This window comes from Mastomys coucha, unplaced genomic scaffold, assembly GCF_008632895.1.
Source record: "Mastomys coucha isolate ucsf_1 unplaced genomic scaffold, UCSF_Mcou_1 pScaffold9, whole genome shotgun sequence".
Lineage (NCBI taxonomy): Eukaryota > Metazoa > Chordata > Mammalia > Rodentia > Muridae > Mastomys > Mastomys coucha.
Window position 1 is genome coordinate 58,462,581 of NW_022196915.1, and position 16,093 is coordinate 58,478,673.

The 16,093-nt window shown below is 42.7% G+C and overlaps 2 long non-coding RNA genes across 2 annotated transcripts in view; both read left to right on the forward strand.

Annotated features, from left to right (window-relative positions):
* LOC116085067 overlaps positions 1–1,931 on the forward strand; it is a 91,855-nt gene extending 89,924 nt beyond the window's left edge. The window contains exon 4 of the long non-coding RNA XR_004116400.1: positions 1,856–1,931. This is a non-coding gene — a long non-coding RNA (uncharacterized LOC116085067). The remainder of the gene's footprint in view (positions 1–1,855) is intronic.
* Positions 1,932–8,643: 6,712 nt separating this feature from the next.
* On the forward strand, positions 8,644–15,485 carry LOC116085068. Its single transcript, XR_004116402.1, has 2 exons — positions 8,644–8,744; positions 15,213–15,485. It is a non-coding gene; the product is annotated as an uncharacterized LOC116085068 (long non-coding RNA).
* Positions 15,486–16,093: the final 608 nt, after the last annotated feature.

The following is a 16,093-nucleotide window of genomic DNA, read 5'->3' on the forward strand; positions in this document are numbered from 1 at the left end:
AAAGAGTGAAACAGAGAGCTCGAGTACTATTCTTCCTCCTGTTCTACCCAGATATGAGCAAGGGGCAGCCTTTACAGTCCCAGTGCAATGCCTTCCCTCCCGAGATGGGCTGACTATACTTCATAAACTAGTTGCCAAAAGAATTTCTTCCTCCATTAAGTTGCTACTTCTTAGATATTTGGCCACAATGATGAAAACGTATATAACAGCAGCTTATATTGGAAAGTGTGTAAAGTTTCTGGTTACGATGGGGAAGTTGAGGTAATTTTGTTGATTTCATGTTCTTCTCCCTTTTGCCCCTCTTACCTGTTTAATGCAGAGAAATTCTGCATTAAATTGATTAACCAGCAATCCAGAGACATGTTTTCTGAAGATTAAATTTTCTGATTAACCAAGCAGTCATTTAATTGTTTAATATGTGCTGATAAAGTATTTGAGCTACATCAGGGACTGTGTGGATGCTGATGCATTGAACTTTCTAGAACGCCTGCACATAGGTCCTATTTTAAAACAGTAAATTGAGGTCCTTCTGTTTGGTTTTCTGGCCCAAGGTCACACAGCTGCAGCAAGCTGAAGTAGGTATTCCAGCCCCAAGATTCATGTGGTTAGCAGCTTCACTGGGCACCACCTGACATATTTTGTTTTAGTATAAAATCTTATTGAAAAGCTTAAACACTTTTTAAATGTACTTCAGTCAGTGGAGTGAAGAGAATTTCCCTGGGGTGGTCTGAGAGTCCCCAAGAATTCTGCCATTATTCTGATGAGTCTCGAGTCTCAATACATAGTCCATGCATTGGCCAATAAAAGTGTTCTGGAGAACTCTCTAACCAAAGTTGGCACATTCTCCACACTCAGAAATTGATTTCCTTTATTTCTATTTTCTAAGTTGCAGCTACAAATTTGTTTAAAAAAATATACAATTTTATTAATTCTTTGGGAATTTCTTCTATTTACCTGGGTATTTAATCATATTCACTCCCCCACACCTCTCCATACCTTCTAAGTACTATTCTTTAACCCCACAACTGTGTGTCCTCTATGCTACAGGATACTTGAACCTGTTCTAGTTAGGGTGTGACTCAACCATTAGCACACACCTTTAACCTGTCTCCCACTTACTATCCACCGTTAATCCCAAACCGTGAGAATAAAGTTAGTTTGTAGAAGGAAGCAGCCAGGTCTGAAAGTGATGTCTAATCTAGGGGCAGACAAGGTGGCAAATAAGAGAAAGATTTCACAATATAGAATATGGCAACTCTCACAAAAAGAGTAGGAAGGGGAGCTACTTAAGGGAGAGACAGACAGCACAGGTGAGAGAGAGTGCGGTATAGGAAGACAGTAGAGTTTGTGGGGAGCAGTGCAGCACAGTTGCGAGGAAGAGTAGAGCAGCTTTGCCAGATTTTTGCAGACAGATTGAAGAGAGAACAAAGTAGACACAGATAAAGACAGAATGAGCAAGAGAATGAGAAAGAGCCAGAAGATTGGAAACTATTGCTAGAGTTAGAGGCCAAAGAGAGAAATTCAGGAGAGGGAGGGGCACAGACTGAAGTCACCTGGGAGAGAAGTTCTAGCCAGAAGAGCTGAGCTGAACCAGCCAGCTAGGGATCAGAAAAAAACAAAAAACAAACAAACAAACAAAAAAAAAAAAACAAGAAAGGGTGACCATAGTCAGCAGCATGTCTCAGAGGCTGAAGATATTCTAGGCCTAGATTAGGTTGTCTGGAGACTAGAAACTTCTAGGACTAGGACTGTTAGCGGACTGTGGCAGTAAGCCTCCCAGACAACAGTTATAACAGGAGAATAAAGGTGGCATTCACACCTCTGTGTTTGTTTGTTTGTCTGTTTTGATTTATAGCTCACCGAGTCCTCTCTGTGCTGCTGTTATGAGTGCCGAGCCATCAGTGGAGTGCAGAGCCATCAGTGGAGTGCAACACCCATCTCCAAAGCCTTCCTCAGAGCTTATGTATCTTTTGCAAAGAAACAAACTTTTCTCTTGGGCAAAATAGGTTGTTACAAATTAGAATGGTTAAAGAAATGCTGACTTGTAGCTGACTACATGGGGGACCAACAAAGCTTTCTGTAAAAGACATTTGAGGGTATTAGTAGGAACTCATAGACCAGGAGAGAAAAAAGAATGCATTGTTGACAAATATCCAAAACATAATGGCAATACAATATGCAATCAAAATAATATTTGAGTATAATGTTCTTAAACATATAGAGAACAAAAATGAAATTATCTTGAAATAGAGATTAAGTGTCTCCGGACAAGGTTCAAGGTTTTTTTTCCCTTGTCATCACCACATCCATTGCAAATGAACACCTTTATTAAATAGCTCCCTCCTTCACAAGCACAGAGGATTAGATCTAAGTCAAATTTAATTTATCAATTAGTTTGTGGCTTGTTGACTTCTGACCCAAACCAGTTCCTGGCATGCCATAGGAACATAGGCATTTGGCAAAAATGTTTGCTTTTCCTGCAGTGATCCCGTGTCACCTAACTGAACAGTGTCCTTTTCAGTGGAATTAGCTTCATCAGCTTTCTGCACCATCCATTCAGGCAAGAACCATATGTTATGTGCTCTAACACTCCGTGACATTAGAAACAGCAGGTGCATGCAAGGAGCTGCCCCTCTGTCCCTCAGTCCTAGAAAATAGAAATGAATGTGTTCTTAGTGTTTTTACAAATCCTTCCAGGCTACTGATGAGAATTAGAAATGGCAGGGCACTAGAGAGATAGCTCCACAGGCTAGAGCACCACTGCTCATGTGGAAGATCCAAGTCTGGCTCCAAGAACTCCCAATAAACATCTCACAATCACCTGTGGCTCCAGATTCAGATGATATGATACCCTCTTCTGGCCTATATACACATCTGTGTGCATGTGGTGCACATATATGCACTAAAGCATACAGCCACATCCATGGATGGATAGATAGGTAGATAGATAGATAGATAGATAGATAGATAGATAGATAGACAGACAGATAGATAGATAGATAAAAGTAAATACCTTAAGCATTTATAAGTACATATCTAATTATATATGTAATATAATAGATATTGAAAAAATTAATTTTTTTTTCAATAACAAGACCTTAAAAGTGAGTGAAGCTGGGCTGGAGAGATGGCTCAGTCACTAAAGCACTTACCATGAAACCATAAGAACCTGAGTCAGGATCCCCAGCATCAGATCAAAATGTTGAGCATTGGGCCAAGTGAGATGGCTTATAGCAGTTTTCAACCTATGGATCATAAACTCTTGGAGTGGAGGGGCAAACAACTGTTTCACAGGGGTCACAGCTCAGGTATCCCGCATATAAGATATTTACATTATGATTCATAACTGAAGGAAATTTACAGTTATGAAGTAGAAATAAAATAACTCTACAATTGGGGTCACCACAACATGAGGAAGTACTGCATTTGAAAGGTTTCAAAGCACTGGTGGATGAAGGCACTTGCTGCCAAGCCTGATGATGTGACTGAGTTTGGGCCCCAGAAGCCACACAGTAGAGAGAGAGCACTGACTTTCTGAAGCTGGTCTCTAACTTCCACACACATACAGAAGCACATACGCACACAATATATAGCTAACTACCGCAGTAATTTCCCATTATCCCAGAATGGGTTAGACAAGACAGGAGGATTCCCAAGACTTATTGGCCAACAGTCTTGCCAAGTCAATGAGCTCTAGGTTCAGTGAGGATCTCTTTCTCAAATATAAGGCAGAGTGTGACAGAAGAATCCAGCATTGACTTCTGGCTTTCTTATGCATTCACACACATATGCATACACACCTGCCATACACAAAGGCGCATTTTTGCATGTGCATTTGGGCACACACACTATACACACACAAAATAAACAAGGAAATTATTAAAATTGATAGTTTACCAAGGTAAATAAATATATCAGACAATAAAGACACATCATACAAAAATAAATTTGTATGATGCTTGGTATTACAAGTCATTGGAGAACTATAAGTTCATCCTGTTAGATCCTGCTATATACAATGTTAGAATGACGAGCCAGAGAGAGAGAGAGAGAGAGAGAGAGAGAGAGAGAGAGAGAGAGAGAGAGATATCAGCAATACCAAATGCAGTTAGTCATAAGGATAATGGAAACTCTAATATCTTAGGTGGGATGTAAAATGACAGTCATTGTGGAAACATAGCTTGGCAGTTTCTTACAGCTAAACTAATACCATATGATCCAGGAAAGACCTTAGCTATTTACATGAGAGAAATGAGAAAGCCATGTTTACATAAAAGTTTATATATTATAGTCACAGTGCTTTCATTCATAAATGCCTCAAACTAGAGGCACCCCAAATCCATCAGGCAGTGAAGGAAAAAGTGTGGTGCAGCTGCCTAGCAAAGCCTTAGTCAGCAGTAAAAATGAGCCAGTTGTTGCCACAGGGGTTGGCATAGGTGAGAAGCAAAGTGCTTGCTAATTTAGAGAATTGCTGTGGGAGTTCACTCAAAGACCTTGCTGGAAAAGGAAAAATTAGAGGTACAGAAACCAGATGTGTGGTTCCTGGGAGTAGGAGCTGAAAAGGAGCTAATAACACTAATAACACATAGGAAGGGAGAAATGTTCTAGAACTTGACTATGGTGTTTCTCCAAACTCAGGGAAACGCACAAAAGGAAACTGACAACAATTTTTATAGCACCTAAATTTATTCTTAATCAAGTTGACTTCAAACAAAATAAATACAAGGTCATCGAGATACCTGGTGGGTCTGTACTGCTCGTGGATCCGTGGAGCTAACGTACTAAAAATGGCCTCTTACCAAGAGCGATCTACAGTTCAAGGCAATTCCTATCAAAATTCCAACACACTTCTTTAGAGACCTTGAAAGAGCAACCCTCAATTTCATAGGGAAAAGCAAAAAAGCCAGGATAGCTAAAGCAGTCCTGTATAATAAAAGAATTTCTGGAGGCATCACCATCCCTCATCTCACATTGTACTACACAGCAATAGTAACAAAACCCTCATGGTAGTGGCATAGAAGCAAACAGATTGATTAATGGAATAGAATCAAAGACCCAGAAATAAACCCACACACTTGCGGTCACTCAATTTTCACCAAAGAAGCCAAAACCATACAATGGAAAAAAAGAAAGCATCTTTAGTAAGAGGTGCAGGCCAGCATTTTAAGCATTTGAAACATTCCGTTCACCTCTTTCCTTCTTTCTTCTCATGCTCTTTCTTTACTTTTTCTTCTCTCAGCCTGGCTCTGTAGACCAACTCCAGCTTTCTTCCAGTACCTAATGATTGGCATAAAGGACTGTATGTGTCCACAGCCAAGCCAGGGATCTTCTCTGTTGAGAAAGAAGATAACCCATTTACTGTTGCTTGGCCAGGTGAATCAGCGTATTTTTGTTTGTGGGTGATGTAAAGAAGGAAGTCAGTGAACAGAGTAACAAATAGTGTGTTCTGGCTAAGCCATGTTTAATCACAAGGCTCCAGGTTATATTTGAGATACCTTTAATAGTTTACCTGGAATTATCTGAACAAAGGTCAATAACCACTCATGTTTCCAATTGAATTTCTGCCTGAGGACCAAGTCATCAGAGATTGTCCTGTGTGACTAGTAATTATTTGAACAGAAAGCTTTTGATGTCAGCACATTTGATCTCATTCACGTCCACCTTATAAACCATCACTTTTAAAAGCTGATTTATTTTTATTAATTTATGTGTGTGCGCACATACCTGGCAATGACAGCAGGAATCAGAAGGAGGGCATCAGATTCCCTCTAGGTAAAGTTACACCTAGCCCTGAGCCACTTGACATGGTGGAGAAACCAAACACTGGACAAGCAAGCATACTGAGCTGTCGGCCACCTTACCAGTCCACCAGTAATAAGGAGGCAACAACGAGCTCTTCTCCATGCAGTTTATTCATCTTTTCTTTCTTTTGCTAGCTTCTTTTATATTCTTCTATATCTTCTTCTTACGTCTTACTTATTACTACTTACATCTTATTAGTTACATCTTATTAGTTACATACTTATTCCTAATTCTACATCTTACATCTGTCCTTACATCTTACTTCTATATCTACATCTTCTCTCCTATCCCATTACCAGCCCCAATTCTACATACTTACTCCTAAATCTTCTCTCTCCTAACCCATCACCAGCCCTAATTCTACATACTTACTATCTCTACATACTTACTCAATACTTCTCCAGCCCCAAGCCCTTGTGGGTTAAATACTTTCCCTGGTCCCAATCAGCATCAGCTACGTGGCAAAGCATAATAGGCTACGAGAAATCATGCCAGCTTGCATCTTAAACTAGAGGCACACAGCTTTTCTAACTAAGGCTTGTTTATCTCAATGCTCTCTGCTCTGGCCGGAGACCAGGTGTTCAATATATATATAGGGTGGCAGCCACTGAGCCACTGAGCAGTCTCTCTCCAGCCCCAGACTTCCTAATACAATTTTTACCCTTTGGATCTGCATCTTCACTTTATATATGCCTTACCTTAGTATCTAGCTACTGAAACTCCGGTTCTGGGATTCTAATGTGAGCTCAGACTTATTTTTCTAAAAAGTCCCTTAGCTTTGTCACCTGCTTAGCTCACATTTCTATATAACATGTACCAAGTCATCAGGCAATGTGGTATGACCTTTGCTGACTTTGACCTTGACCCGTCCCTATCACCTCCACCGAAATGAGGAAACATGTGACTGATGCACGGTAGATCATTTATTTGTCTCTATGTTCTTCCATGAACCCAATGCTCCATTCTTTCTCTTTATACCAATATCTGACTGCTGTGTGGATCCACAGATTGCCTCTGACTGAAGATTTTCCATTTATATGTCAGCATGTTCTGGTTCACTTTCTGCCATCACTCTCAAGTTCTTGAATCCCGATCTTCCACATAGCCTTCTTCCCTTGACTTCTTTGGACATCACAGCCCCTAGACTTTTCCCCTCACCTTTAGCTTTTTTACTTCAGCCTCCTTAGCTGCCATGACTGCTCACATTCTGTCTGTAGATGCTTAGAAAATAACTGTTATGGTCACCATCTCTCTTTCTCCATGGTCTCCTCCTCTCTTCTCACACTAAATGCTTGCTGGATGCTGGAAACTTCCAGGTATCATCAAGGAAAAACATATCTTGGGGATTTAATTGCAAATATTTACCTGTATTCTTGACATCTCTAATTAGATACATGATTTGTTAGGCTTAAGATGTCTGAAACCAAACTCTTGAAGTTCCCCTCCACTGTCTCCCTCTCCAGATTGACTCTTCTCAGGAAAAAAATGGAACCTCCTACTCAAGTGCTCAGGGCAGGGACCTGGGATGACCCATGAGTTGCTCTCTCAAATCTGTTTCTATGTTACTCAGCATTTTCTAAAAAGTTGTAAAATCTTTCCAACTCGTCTCCCTACAGGCTTTACGGGCAGTATTAAGTGGGATCTTCTTACAGGAGAAGAATCTTGTGGGGTTTCCTCTAGTATCTTTGGTAAAATCTAACCATGGAGACATACTTCTGACCTTACCATGCCAAGCCTTGCACTGTACATGTGCTCTGACCAGACAGGCTAGGTCCTTCTCGAAGGCCTTGATACCTATGGCTGGCTCTACCTCGAAGCATCTTGAACTTTCATTTGCTGTTCTTCTCCTCTTAGTCTTATACACCATTACTTCTGAAATAACTTTCTTGACTACTGTACCTACATGTACCTACATGACTACTCTCAGTAGACTTCCTATGAGCTTCCATTTTGTTCTCTTTATAGCAATGGCCTTTTTAAGTTATTTATTCTATGAAGATAGCGCTTTACTTAAATTCCTGAGCCTAGCATGGTGTATAGAATGAAGCCTTTGCATACCAATACATGTTAGATATGTTAGATAAGAATGAATGGTTAAATGCTTCCCCAGTGGCAGCCCTATTCTAGTACATGTTTTATCATGCTCCTGTGACTACCTAATATCTGGATTTGGTAGTCTTATAATTCCTCCATGGACCTAGTATTCTATTTTTGCAATTTATTTTACAACATCCTGGAGCTCTCAGATACTTATGCAAAAAAAAAAAAAACCTTAACAAACCATGCAAGGTAGACTTGCTTGTTTTTCTTGCTTTATCAAGCAAAAGGGAAAGGGAAAAATTCAATCTAAAAGGTATTTATTGTTTCCAGTGACAATAAACTCAGAGTGTCCCCAGTAGAATCATTTACTCATCAGTATCTCCAAACAGGAGCTTACAACTTAGTTCCTAGCCATTAGTCATGCCAAGTAGAATGCAGGGAGCCTTATAAACAGAAGGTTCACTAGAAACCAGAAACCAGTTTACCACCAAATCTGGGGAATCGGGAAGTGTGGAGGGGCAAAAAGAAAAATTTAGAGTCTCTCTGAGTAAATGGCAGGGGAATAGATATGGCTGAATGAAGAAGAGAGTGGAAGGGCCTGTGGTCACAGCTCAGTACTTCCCAGTATTGCCACAGGAAGACTGGTTTTGCTTTCCTTGTCTCCCTTGCATCTTGCCAGCCTGGTGATCCTGCTTCCTCTGGTAGACAACAAGCTTATAATAGCTAGAAATGCTTATACATCACTGAACACTGCCCTATAGGGTATCCATTCTATAAAGTCACCAAACATTTCTTGCATTTCAGAATGAAATGCTGCTGTGTACCATGCTGGGCCTGAGAGGGAGTGTTGTCATCAGAAATAGAGTCAGAGATGAGCAACATTATCGTGCATACAGCAGCATGTAAGTATGTCCTAAAGAGCCCCAACATGTCTGTCCCCATCAGATGGTGAAGGAAATCCAAAAGGTGAGGAAAGCAGCCCTGGTCCCCTTACAAGGAGAGAGTAAGTGTAGTCATCTGTCAGGGTTTGCGGGAGACTGGTTCTAGAACCTTCTCATAAGATACTAAAATCCATCAGATGGAGAGTGGAGAGATGGCTCAGAGGTTAAGATCACAAGCTGCTCTTCAAGAGGACCCAAGTTCAATTCCCAGCACCAACATGATTGCTAACAACCATTTGTAAGTCCAGCTCCAGGGGAATATAACACCCTCTTTTCACCTCTGTGGGTACTGTATAAACATGGTGCATGACTTACATGCAGGCAAAACCACTCATATACATTTAAAAAAAGCAATAAATCCTCAAAGCAATAAAATTCACAAGATGTTCAACTTCCTTCTACAAAATAATACTATACATCTTCCTGCATATTCTAAATCACCTGTATATTACTTACAATACTTGATGCAATGTAAATACAAGATATTTGTTGCATTGTTCTTTCAGGCAGAATGATAAGATGAAAGGTCTATACAAACACAAGTAGAATAGGCCTGACTACATAGCACATGAATGAGACACAAGAGAAACACTGCTCAAATACCAAGTGTTGCAGGAGGACTAAGATCCTGTGTATGATGAAGTGAACAGGGTGCCTACACTTGATCTCTGATTTTGGAACTCTGAGGAGGTTTTTGCTTCTGAATATTTTTGATCCATAGTTGGCTGAATCCACGGGTGAGAATCTCATTCAGATGGAGGATTATCTGCATCACCTTTGATGGAGGATGACTTCTGATAGAGGACATGTGAAAGCTAGATACAGACTTACACAGGATGTACCACTAAAAGTTTCAGAGGCCAGAAGAAAACAAGCAGTGCTTTAGAGAAGGAAACTGGAGGATAGCTCTGGGAAGATGCAGAGGTAGCTGAGCTTAGCACATCTTTGAGGCAATGGAAGGCTACTTTGGAGTCTGAATGGAGGTTACATTCCAGTGTCTGGGGAGATATACAGACTTCGTTGGGAAGGTGTGGATTATTCAACTGTAAAGAGCAAGAGTAGAGAGGCTTGGGCTGGTGATGAAACTACACAATGAAGAAGTGCTAGAAGATCCTAAAGAGCTAGGTTTGAGATGTGGCTGTTAATTTCCTGATTATTAAAAAGTTTGGGTCGGGCAGTGGTGGTGCACGCCTTTAATCCCAGCACTTGGGAGGCAGAGGCAGGTGGATTTCTGAGTTCGAGGCCAGCCTGGTCTACAGAGTGAGTTCCAGGACAGCCAGGGCTATACAGAGAAACCCTGTCTCGAAAACGAACAAAAAAAAAGGTTGGACTAGGGGCCCTCTTGTTATGCTTTGAACTGTAACCACCAGGAACATTCAATATCTAACCTCTATATGTCTTTGTAAAAGTACAGTTTATAAAGACTTCACCATGTGCAAGATGGGTCAGAAAGGTATGAGCAGCCTCTGAGAACACGCCTTACTTACAGTGCTTACGTGTGAACCTGTGACAGCTGTAACAAAACAGTGCAGGCCAGGGGACGTGAGGCTTGTATGCACACCTGTCACATAATACCCACATGACCCTAAGCCAGTCAGCTCTCTCTCCTCCAAGTGGCAGCTTTTCATCTGCAGAATCAGGATACAATGGATTTCTATTTCCGAGGGTTGAAAGAGTCTAGTGAGAGAGCAGTTCTGGAAGAGCCCAGCTGAGTGCATATTAGAGATCTGATACTCAGGAAGAATCCATCCTGGGGGCAAAATATTTTTGAGAGACTGTTACTGCATTGAGTGACAGCAAATATAATGGTTCCAGTTGTATTGTATCCTTCTGGGTTCCCATTAGGGTGTGACTACCCCTCTGTCTACCTCAGTGCTCAGACCACTAGAGAACCTCCATTCATGACAAGCATTGTTCTTTTCCACTCTGCTAACTCCATTGTTACCTGTGACACCACAGCCCTCCTCCCACCAGGGGCCTCTGTCTGGTGCTGTCCTCCTGTCCACATGCATAGAAAGGTGGAGACAGTGATTAATAAGTTCCCAAATGTTTCAACCTTCTGAGGAAGGTCTTGCCTCTTCAGCATGAATATGCATGGACTTCCTGGACACCCTTAGGGGCAGGTGAGAAGGCACAGTGGGCTGACCCAAGCTGGGATTAGCAGTCAGACTAGACACAATCACCAAGAAGAAGCCTGCCAGGCAGTTTGGAGCAGCAGCTTTCATCCAGGCGTCTGTCAGCCCTGCTGTCACCGGGGAAGACAGGCTTGTAAATGTGGGCATAAATACATTCCCGTCTTGTCTCAGACCAGCATCCTGAGGTGCTGTTTCAGACTTCAAATTACCACTCCAGTAAAATGAAGTGAGCATAGACAAGGTAGACGCTGTGTTTACTAACTTGTGGCAATGTTGACTCTGCTGAGTGTCAGCCCTGGGGAGGAATAGGGACAGGCTGGATCTTCAGAGGTACGGGAGTGACACCTTTAGATCTGCTCTGTCCCTTCCTGGATCCTTTAGGACCTCCACCTTGTTCACATGTTCAGTGAAATAGCATATACCCATTCATCAACACAGAATGCTCTGTGACTCCAGGGAATGGAGGAGGCTCAAGCCAGCCCCTTCCCGTCTCATTCTTAATGTGTTGACGTCACAGCTGATGTCACAAAATTAGTTTTTGATCCCCAAATCTGTGCTCCAGACACAATGAGGAACCAGAATGATCAGGCCTAGAACCAGAATTACAATGGGATTTTCTGGTCCAGGAAAAATGTTTATTCTCGTTGCATGAAATACTTGGTGATAGGTCACTGACTGGACCAGCAGTCACCTGCTCTCTTGAAGGAATCACTTGCTTTCCTATAGTCAGTCATCACTAAGACCTAAGTATGTGCCCTCCTGACTCAGGTACAGCTGAGAGTCCCAAGGAGCACTCAGGGACACCTGCCAGCTCAGCCACACTGCCAGTCTGTCCCATTCATCTGTGCTCCAGGTTGTTACTATTTTGAGTGTTGACTGATTCCACTCTCTGCCTTGTCCTGTGTATAGGGATGCCAGGCAAAGTCTGTTCTGCTGGCATCAATAGACCCCCCAAAAAATAAATCTGAGGGTGGACCTAGCTAGGAATGGAGGCTATAGAGCCTGAACTGGCCATCAGATGTCCTGTAACCAGGCAAGACTTCCAGGCTTTTATGGGACACCAATCCAGCCATAAAACCTCTGACCTACAATTTGTCCTGCCTACAAGATGTGCAGGGGTTAATATGGAGCAGAATTGAGAGAATGGGCAACCAATGACTGGTCTAGCTTGAGACCCATGCTATGAGAGGGACCCACCCACCACCACCACCACCCACCGACACTGATATTCCGCTACACTTACAAACAGAAGTCTAGCTAACTATCTTCAGAGAGGCTTCACCAAACAACTGATAGAAACAGATACAAAGTGAGAGAGAGAGAGAGACAGAGAGAGACAGAGAGAGACAGAGACAGAGACAGAGACAGAGACAGAGACAGAGACAGAGACAGAGTCAGAGTCAGAGAGAGTCCTGTGGAAGAAGGGTAGGAAGGATTGTAGGAGCCAAAGGGTTCAAGAACACTATAAGAAACCTACAGAATAAAATAACCAGGACCCATAGGGGCCCACAGAGACTGAACCACCAACCAGAAAGCATGCGTGGGACTGACTTAGGCCCTCTACCCATAGGTAGCAGTTGTGTAACTTGGTCTTTGTGTGGGATTCCTAATGGTGGGAGCAGGAACTGTTTCTGGACTTTTTCCCCAATACTGGGCTGCCTCATATATATTCAATAGGAGAGAATGCACCTAGTCTTACTGCAACCTGATATGCCAAGACTGGCTGATATCTATGGGAAGCCTCCCATCTTCTGAAAAGGAGGGGAGGAGGAGTGGATGGGAAGGGAAGTCGAGAGGGGAATGATAAGAGAGGAAGGAGGGGAAACTGAGATTGGGGCATAAAGCTAATGAATTCATTCATTAATTAAAAAATAAATTATGACATCAAGAAGACAATTATAGGTCTTGACAGCTTCCCAAATGTGGGTCTTCAAACAGACTGTTGCCTCCTAATTTCCAAGAACACTTACATCTGTACAATACTTGGGGCCATATGTATCAAAACTGAAGATTCTTCTTCGCCACCACAGCAGATGTACTGGGCTGGTTTGTGTCAGCTTAAAGAAAGCTAGAGTCATGATAGCTAAGGGAGCTTCAATTAAGAAAATGCCTCCACAAGGTCTGGCTGTAGGCAAGCCTGTAGGGCATTTCCTTAATTAGGGATTTATGGAGAGAGCTCTGCTCATTGCGGATGGCTCCATTCCAGGGCTGGGAGTCCTGGGTTGTATAAGAAAGCAGGTAAGCATGCCATGAAAAGCAAGCCACCAAGCAGTACTCCTTCATGGCCTCTGTGTCAGCTCCTGCTTCCAAGTTCCTGCCCTGTTCCAGTTCCTGTCCTGACTTCTTCAGTAATATACCGTGATATGGAAGTGTAAGCCCAATAAACCCTTTTCTCCCCAAGTTGATTTGAATAAGGTGTTTCATCACAGCAATAATAACCCCAAGACAGCAGATATCACAGAAAAAGTGACAAAGTACAGAATTTCTGCCTGTCTGAGGGAAGCCATCTTCACTTTCTATCTCCATGACCAGGGTTGTATGAGAGTCTATGATAGTCAAATAAAACTAATGATGTCAAGAAGATATAGTACTCACCAAGCCCTTAAGTTTGATATCCCACAACAGAGCTGTGGCATAGATCAGTTGATGGTCCCTCTTTACAATGAGGACACTGAGGTACAGGGTATTATGTTCCTACTTACTCAGGAAGGCCCAGGATGTGGTCCATGGTGTCTGACCCTGCTCTTGAGCACTGTGCTGGATTCAGATGGAGCCTGGAAGCTTTCGACAAGACATGAGTCAGGCCTCATTCTATCTTTTCCCAGCTTCACCTGGGTTTTCAGATTTCCTCTTTGAAACACAAATTCCTAGGGTCAGCCTATCACGGTAGGACCTCATCTCTCTCCTCCCGAGCTCAGAGTCTAGGATGAGTCTGCTTCGGCATCTCTGTTTCTCAGATGCCCAGAAGAGAACCCCTTTCCACTGCTGAAGTCCCCATCATCAGCCGGAGAAAAACAAGAGTTTCTTCCCCAAAACACCCCTTCCTCTTCCTCACAGGCTGTTCCCCATGGGATACTTACAGACTATGTATGTCACATCTCTGAAGCTGTGCTCTATAAAAACATTTGCCATTGATGGCAGTCTTCAAAGGGTCTGGTGCTTAGTTGCTCACTCTGCCATGGAAACATAGCTCCAGGAGAGGAGGAACCTGAAAAAAAAAAAAAAAGATGCCTGTCAAAGGACCCTGGGCGACAGAACCTCAAGCTTTAAGTCAGCAACCCAAGGTAGAAGATGCCTGATGCTCTGTTCTTGGATGTTTTAAGGCAGGGAGGGGTTCTATACATGGTGGGACTGATTGCTCCAGCAGCATGTGTATAGTAGAGGATTGCAAAGTTGATCATCAATGGGAGGAGAGGCCCTTGGCCCTATGAAGGTGCTGTGCTCCAGTGTAGGGGAATGCCAGGGCCAATAAGTGGGAGAGGGTGGGGTGGCAAGCAGGGGGAGGGAGGAGGCAACAGGGGTTTGTTCTTGTTGTTTTTGTTTGTTTGTTTGTTTGTTTTTGGATGGGAAACTGGGAAAGGAGAAATCATATGACATGTAAATAAAGAAAATATCTAATAAAAAAAAGAAGCTTTTTGCAACTTTAATCTCCTGATGCTGGTCCTGCTGAGTATGGGCCAATAACCATTGAGCTTCATAACCAGTTCAGGATTGTGGAATGATCAGGGAAAAAAAAGATATGAATACCCAAAACTACCAATCAACATCTATACCCTACCATCAAACTCCCTGCATCCAAAATCAAGATGATGGACAGACTGAGCATTCTCTTGTTTTGTAGGAATTAAATATCTACAGCTGAGTCCTCAGTGTCCCACCTTGAGTGGATCACCACTTTCTCTCTGCCTGTTTCGACAGGAAGTTTACACAGGCAGAGTGTTACTAATCTGAATTCCACAGGCCCGGAACCCTGAACACAATGTGCCAAGTAGAAAATTCTACACCAAAAAACTTTGTTGCAGGCACAAAATTATTACACGTATTGTACAAAATTACCTTCAGGCTATGTGCATAAGGTATAAATGAAAAGAAAATGAAATTCATGTTTGGACTTGGGTGTCCCAAGATATGTCCTTATGCATATGCAAATACTGAAAAATCCCCCAAAATGCAAATCCAAAACACTTCTGAATCCAAGCACCTTGAATAAGGGATGTTTTCCTTGCCCTCCTCTCAAAATTCCCTCAACCTGGTGGGAATGTGTTTATTACATGTCTCTTTTTCTCTCCCTTAGGTGGGCATGACCCAGGTAATCTGAGAGCTTTCAAGAGGATGGTGGAAAAAGTTCAAAACTTAACTTTCATGAAGGAAAAACTCCAGGCAGAAGTGGAACACTTTTAATCTCAACAAGGGGGAAACAGAGACAGGATGACCCCAGGGGAATTGTTGGTCAGCCAGCCTATCCTAATCCGCAGGCAAGTTTCTGGCCAATGAAGAGACTTTGTCTCAAAACATAACATGGACACTATCTAAGGGATGACATTACAAGGTTGACATCTGGCTTCTACATGTGTGTGTGTGTGTGTGTGTGTGCAAGCATACACACACACCACATAAAAAGCTTGCTTTCACATAGGGATAATAGAGTGGTGTCTGGCAAAGAGAAAGGACCTGGTGGAAAACGGACTTCTGGAGCTGTCCCAGCAAATTCCACCACCACGAAACAAGACACTACCAGGGTCTGGTCCCTACATATTAAGAGACAAAATAGAGGCTTTGGGGGTTGGGGGAGGGGGGTTGAGAGTAACTAGATCACTCCTGTTGGTAGGTCAGCCCCCGCATTTCAATCTACAGGACAGTGGGCATGTGTGTGGGTATCTTAGAAAAAAATTCAGGACAAGGAGGTGAGTTAGGGCAATGGTTCCTCTTGTTTTAGATGTGGCTGTTTCAGCCCCTCAGAGAATGGACTGTACTCCTAAGCTCCATTTCTTCAAGTTCTCCTGGAGGTTGCCAGGCACCGGCACAAGAGCCTGATCCACTTTTGAGTGTCTGCTTCCAGGCAGGCACTGGCAGGGTCTCAGTGACTGGCCAGGCTGGGCTGCTGATCTCATTAAGCCTGGCAGCTGATTGTAGGAACAAGTTAGGCAGTATAGGCTGGCAGGTGATTTCAGACTG